Here is a 7,151-nt window from a genome sequence, read left to right as displayed (position 1 = left end):
AACTCAAATAAAAACCCATCTCTAAGTTTTTGGTAGGGTAAAACTGAAGGGATGGTGTCACTTTTCCTTTCTTGGGCTTTTAAAGCTCTACGAGGACATTTTCTGGGAGTTATGTCCATTTGTTACAATGAATGTGGCAGGCAGATAGAGCTCACAGAGATGTCTCAATGTCTGAAAATTTGCAGGTTCCGGTAAGAGCTGGAAATTTCTATTCTAAATGGAGGCTTGGTAAGCGGTCCTGATACATGTTTACTAAATTGGTTTAATTACTTCTGGTTCTCACATTCTGCTTTTGAGTTGAATCTTAAATATTTGACAGTTTTAGCATGTGGGATTCACAAGCAACAAATAAAAAAGCTATCTTTACAAATTTCCTCATCCTTTAAAAAAACAGTAATAAACATTTTGAATCTAGAAAGCACTCGTTTCGACAAATTGGACTGTTGTCTCAAATGGGAAGAAGCTTTTTGCTAATTGGATGTCTTGGCTTTATCACTTTTACGATGAAAAATGGTAGAGCATTTTAGGTACCTTTTGCCAAGAAAACAACTATAGAGTAATGCTAAGATTGGAATGGGCTATTTAGGAAATGATTCTTCAAATTGCAAATGCTTACAGGTAGCAACTGTTTAATAAATTAAGTGGCCAACGGAGAACAGATTTATCACTGTGGCTGTATAAGTTGCATTTTTACAAGAGCCAAACAAATAAAGAAGAGATGAATGGTGATTTGTGTCTGCTATCAGTGAATTAAAGTGGATTATAAAGATGGCGAATACATGTTTCATATACATATGTCACTTCATGTCTTCTGGGAAGCAGACATCAAGATGGAATAAGAAGTGCCAGAGATTTATTAGGGATAAGGCCTCTGAAAGATAAAGGCGAGAGAGCAGTAGTCCATCTGTAATGGAAATCTGGCACCTGTGGGAGGAGCAAAGGAAAAATTAAGAATTAAACAGGAAGAGCTATGGGCTCTGTGGCTCTCAGCAAGTCTTGGCCCTTCCTACAGAGAGTTACAATGTAGATTGCCAACAGAAGAGTTCTCTGTTGGCAAAAATGGCCAGACCCTAGGCCCCCAACTCTGTTCTCTCATTGGCTTAGAGCTGCCTAGAGAGAGTGCCCTGGGTTTGGATGCTACCACAAATCCTAAATGTAGTGCAGCCAAAAACTACCAGCTGATTGTACTCTTCAGAACCAAGCTTTCCCTTGAAAGATCTCTGAGCAGTGCAACTCTGTGGGTGACGCAGTATGAATTTTTTTCATGCATATCTTCATCATGTGTACAATGAAGAAAATTGAATTCCATCTGAGTCAAATTTTTTCTGCCTTGACTAGTAAGACACCAATATTATTTTGTTAAATTTGCAATTTTTCTTTGCCAAGAGATGCGTGACTTATCAGCCAATACACTACTTGTGGATTCAGATGTCTTGCTTTATGCTTTCTGAAGTTGGTTCTAGGTTTTCATTTGCTTTGGATAACAGTTAATTTGTAATACAGAGCATCATTTGTCATCTCATGATAATATCGCATTATAGATAGATTCCATGATTATTGTAAGTTTTGGGCATTTCGCACCTAACTCCTATAGTATAAAGCAATTGTTAGGTGTTATTAGTGATGCAATTTTGAAACAAACTTCTTATCACAAGTCTTTAATTTCTGAATGAATTTACTTAAAGAGCAACTTGAAGTTTTAAGGCACAATATTAAAAAAAAACAAAACAAAAAACTATGACTCCTTGTAACTATATGTTTGTGTGATGAAGAGTATTGTGACTACACAACCAAAACAAAGTATAAAAGTGGATTAGAGGCAGAGACAGAGTTAAGACAAATGATTATACATAACTCCTGATTTCTATTTTTCATATTCATCAAAATGGCTTCGTTGCTCCTTTTGATTGATGTACTAAAAGTAAATATAAATGAGAAGAATTTATAAAATAAATGTATGTCAAAATTAAGTTTATTCTGTGTGCAATGTTGACTTAAAATGGATTTTACAATATTATTTATTTTTTTTAAGTAGTTTATCGGGATGCCTGGGTGACTCCGTGGTTGGGTGCCTGCCTTCAGCCCAGGGCATGATCCTGGAGTCCCAGGATTGAGTCCCACATTGGGCTCCCTGCATGGAGCCTGCTTCTCCCTCTGTCTGTGTCTCTGCCTCTCTCGCTGTATCTTTCATGAATAAATAAATAAAATCTTTTTTTTTTAAGTATTTCATTTATTTATGAGAGAACATGAGTGGAGGGTGGGGAAGGGACAGAGGGAGAGGGATAAGCAGACTCCCTGCTAAGCAGGGAGCCCTATGGGACTCGATTTCAGGACCCCAGGATCATGACCTGAGCTGAAGGCAGATGCTTAACCAACTAAACCACCCAGGCATCCCAAGGATTCTACAATTTTAATATTTGTATAACCCCTCTTTTATACCACAGATTAAAGGAATGCATTTCTTGGGGTGGGATAGAAGGTTGGAACTTGTTTAGGAAATAAAAAAACTGAAAAATAAAAGAGGAGAGCTCCACAAAGGTGAAATGTCAACTGATCAATTTAAGACTTTCCTGGTTATCTTCAAGCCATCAGCTGCTGTCATACCCCATCTTTGTAACTTCAGTGGAATTGGAATTCTCATTTGAGTGGGAATTGTAGTTAGCAGTCCTCGTAATCTTCAAATCAATACTACCAAACCTTTGAAGAATCAAAGGCATGTCGTTTGAAAGGAAAGTTTCCCCTTTCCCCCTGGTCCCTACTTACCCAAGTCATTTTCTGGAGAGAGCACAGTTATTAGTTTAGTTTTCCAGAGATACTCTATGTATTTGCATATATATATATGCAATATTATATATAATAATATATATAATATATATAAATGTATATGCATATATATGCATACTCTATGTATTTGCATATATATATGCATATATATATATATATATCCATTTATCCATAAATCTTTATCTGCTGCACTAATGGGAACAGGTTTTTCTCTTTCTTTTTTTCTTTCTTTCTATCTTTCTTTCTAATTTATTTTTTTCATGATTTTATTTATTTATTTGAAAGAGAAATAACGAGAGAGCACAAGCAGGGGGAGAGGGAGAAGCAGACTCCCTACTGAGCAGGAAGCCCACCATGGGGCTTGATCCCAGAACTCCAGGATCATGACCTGAACTTGCTTATGAATGTACATAACATAAGGGAAAGGGAATTGTGGAGATCTCAGGTGAGGATTATCAGTTGAAGTTTCTTTATTTAATAGGATATTTTCCTTTATAGTAGAGTGAATTATTTTCAGGTAGGACATACTATGTTTGTTATAGTAATGATCCTTTGAAATAAATAATTCTTTTAATATTTGTCCAATATACCAACAAACTTCTCTTCTGCTTGACACTTTGTCATTGTCCTGAATACCAGTCTTAAAAGCCTGTTACATTAAGAACTTGAAAACATATTTAAAAAGTGAAACATAAGCAAAGTTGGGCTTTTGTAACATAATTCCTAGGGACAGATGCAAAGCTGTAATACAATGGAGTATTTCAGGAGCAAATAGAACTATTCTGTAACATTTGATAAGAAGTTAAACCCTACTGAGCTATAGATACTTTTGTTGGAATTCAGCAGTTGTGATCTGCAAAATCTTAAAGCAAACTTTTGTTGTACTAAACTACTTTTGTTGTATCAAGTGAAATAATATTCAAGGAGTTAATTTATTTTTAGATTTTTGAGTTCCTTTATTTTTAATCCTGTGACTCAGGATTAAATTTTTTACTGGGGGGGGGGGGGGGGCAGGGAGGGGCAGAGAGAGAGAGGGAGAGAGAATCTTAAGTAGGCTCCACACCCAGAGCTGAGCCCAAGGTGGGGCTCGATCTCACTACTCTGAGATCATGACCTGAGCTAAAATCAGGAGTTGGACTAAAAAAATTGAGCCATCCTGGCGCCCCCTCCAAAAATTTTTTAAACCCTTTTACACTTAGTGTTCACGAATCTATTTTCTTTACTTTTCAGAATATTTTTCATTTTGACAAGAAAGGAATAGCATATGAAATGGTGCCATTTTCTTATGATGCCAGTTTTAGCGAACTCCTTAAAGAACACCAGCCTTTAGAAAGATGTTTATCTACTTGCAAAGAACATAAACCCCAAGAGATTTTCTGAATTCTTCCCTAATTTGGGGGATTTTTGTCAAATTGCCTGTATATGTTCATATACTCACACTTAATTAGTAAATTCTTCTTTTAAAAAGGCTTGTTTTAAAGAGAAGCACAACAACTGTGATATCTTTGGAACTTATAAATATCTAGTCTAGAATTTCCTTAAGCTTGTCATCTGTTTCCTCACTTCAAGAGTTGAAACACTGTTAGGCTGAATTTTTAAAATGTTGGGTTTGTTTTGCCAATACAGGAAAAGCAACACTTCCTAATTTGCTTAGATTCATGTCCACGTCATTTGAAATTATATCAGTTCCAGAGAAACACTGTTGTAATAAGGAAATTAGCAGGTTGAATGTGTGCACATACATGTGGATGTCTGTGTGTGTCTGTAGTGTGAATGTGTACTAGTAATGTGAAAGAGGATTTTAGAAAATCAGTTTGAACATCAATTCATTTTTTAAACATTTGTGACCAACAGAGAGACTGAACACACATTTCATTAATTATTTCAATAAATAAATATTTTTCTAATCTTTAGATCCTTGAGTTAGGATTCATTAATAAGTTATATTTTTATTGGAGCATAGTATTTCCTAAATGGTGTTTTAAGATCAGTTACACATTAGTACAGTCTTTTAGATAGTAATAGCAGCCTGTGATCATTTATATACATGTACTAAAAATAATTGCATAAATCTAGCTCAAAATTCTATTCTATGTGGACATCTCCCTTATAAAACCTGTGGTAAGTAGTTAATCAGTTTTTTTGGTTGTTAATTTTTATTTTTATTTTTAAATATTTATTTATTTATTTATTTATTTATTTATTTATTTATTTATTTATTATAGACGTAGAAAGAGAGAGAGAGAAAGGCAAAGACACAGGAGGAGGGAGAAGCAGGCTCCATGCCGGGAGTCCGACGTGGGACTCGATCCCGGGACTCCAGGATCACACCCTGGGCCAAAGGCAGGCGCTAAACTGTTGAGCCACCCAGGGATCCCCAGTTGCTATTTTTAGTTAAGAGAATGTATGGGGAACATCTAGAATTGTTCCTGGTACAATTAACTTTTTTGCTTAAAAACAGTCTTTAAGTGAAATCTTGTCAGTAGGTAATCATTAACTTTATTCAAAGGTTTATCATAAGTTATTTTTTTCCTCCTGATTGTTTATGTATTCACTGATTATGTGAGTAAAACATGTTTATTTTTATGAATCCAAACAAAACAAAGCTAAAGTTTACTATAATCCCACTTCTCAGTAATAGTTTCTATTAAAATTAGGTGTGTGGGGGTATATATATGTTATAATTAGGCAAATGTGTATATTTGAGCTTATTAAACAATGTATTTTTATTCTACAGAAATAAATCATATTAACATTTTTAAACAGTATGTCTTAGATAGCTTTTTCTGTAAATAAAAGTAGACTTTGGGTGACATGGGCGAAGAGGATTGAAGAGTACATTAATCAAGATGATTAACAGTGTGTTAACTGTATTGGAATTTTTTAAAAAATAGATTTTTGCTTTTTTTTAAGGTCTTATTTATTTACTTGACAGAAAGAGAGAGAGAGGGAGCAAGCACAAGCAGAAGGAGCAGCAGAGGGAGAGGGAGAAGCAGGCTCCCCACCGACCAGGGAGCCTGATGGAGGGCTCCATCCCAGGACCTTGGGATCATGACCTGAGCAAAAGGTAGACGCTTAACTGACTGAGCCACCTAGGCGCCCTGTTTTGTTTTGTTTTGTTTTTTAGATTTTATGCTTTTTAAATCCTATAATGTATTCCATTACATGGCTGTACCAGTTACTTATCTTAATACCCCTGGTGAGATTTATAGTCGAGTATATTAGGCTGCAATTTTATTCACAGAGTCTTCAAGGAAGACACTCTTTTCACTCATGCAACAAAGTTTTATCAGAGTCTACTACTTCAGTGGAGCTTACACTCTAAAACGAAGAGACAAAATAAACAAGCATGTAGGCAAGCGAACAAGATTTTTTTTAGAGGATGATAAATGCTAGCCAAAGACTAGTGTGACTAGGATGCAGTAATTGAGGGGATGAAGTCAGAGAAGCATGCTTTGTGATCCTCGGAAAGAAGCCTGAGTGTTATTTGCATTTCAATGGTTAGCTCTGGGAGGGCTCAGGCTGGGGATCTTCAAGATATTCCTGGCTACTCATCTGCCTTACCTCTCACACCACTCTCTCCCTGCCCCCCCTTCCTAATCCCACTGGACTTCTGACTCTTCTTGGAATACATCAAGCTCTTTTCTGCTTTGGGGGTCTTTATATTTCTTATTTGATCAGCCTAGAAACAACAACAACAAACCAAACCACTATTCCTCCACATAATGATGCAACTCCCTCATTCATATCACTGAGGTCTCTGCCTAAAGCTATCTCTTCATACATCCCATCTGAAAATGCCTCACCTCTACCCCCGCCCCCTTCATGATGTCTCCGTTTGAGTCCCTAGGAACTCTACATGTTTCTCTTGCTTAATTTTTCTTTGGAGCATTTACTGCTCCCTGGCTTTATTTCTTTACTTGCTTGAATTCCATAAGCTCCACTAGAATGTAAATGCCATATAAGGGCCTGGATTTGGTCTGCTCTGTACATCATTGTATCCCCTAGTGCCTAGAACATTGTCTGACACACAAGGGGTGGTGTTATTAGGTATCCATTCTGTGCAACATAGTACACAAAACTTAGTGGTTTCAAACAATAAGCATTTATCTCATAGTTTCTAGGCATCAGGAGGGGCTAAGCTGGGTGGTTGTGGCTCAGGGTCTTCACGGGGTTGTAGTCACTATTGGTCCAGGCTGCAATCATCTGAAAGCTGCCTGGTAGCTGGAGGGTCTGCTTCCAAGCTCTTTCACATGTTCGTTGGTCAGAGGCCTCAGTTCCTTGGTTTCTCCATGGGGTGCTCTCCACATAGCCAGTTGGAACGTGATGAGAGAGAGCGAGAGCGCAATTGGTTAAGGCAAAAGCCA

This window comes from Canis lupus, chromosome 18, assembly GCF_011100685.1.
Source record: "Canis lupus familiaris isolate Mischka breed German Shepherd chromosome 18, alternate assembly UU_Cfam_GSD_1.0, whole genome shotgun sequence".
Lineage (NCBI taxonomy): Eukaryota > Metazoa > Chordata > Mammalia > Carnivora > Canidae > Canis > Canis lupus.
Note: the sequence above shows the minus strand (reverse complement) of the source record.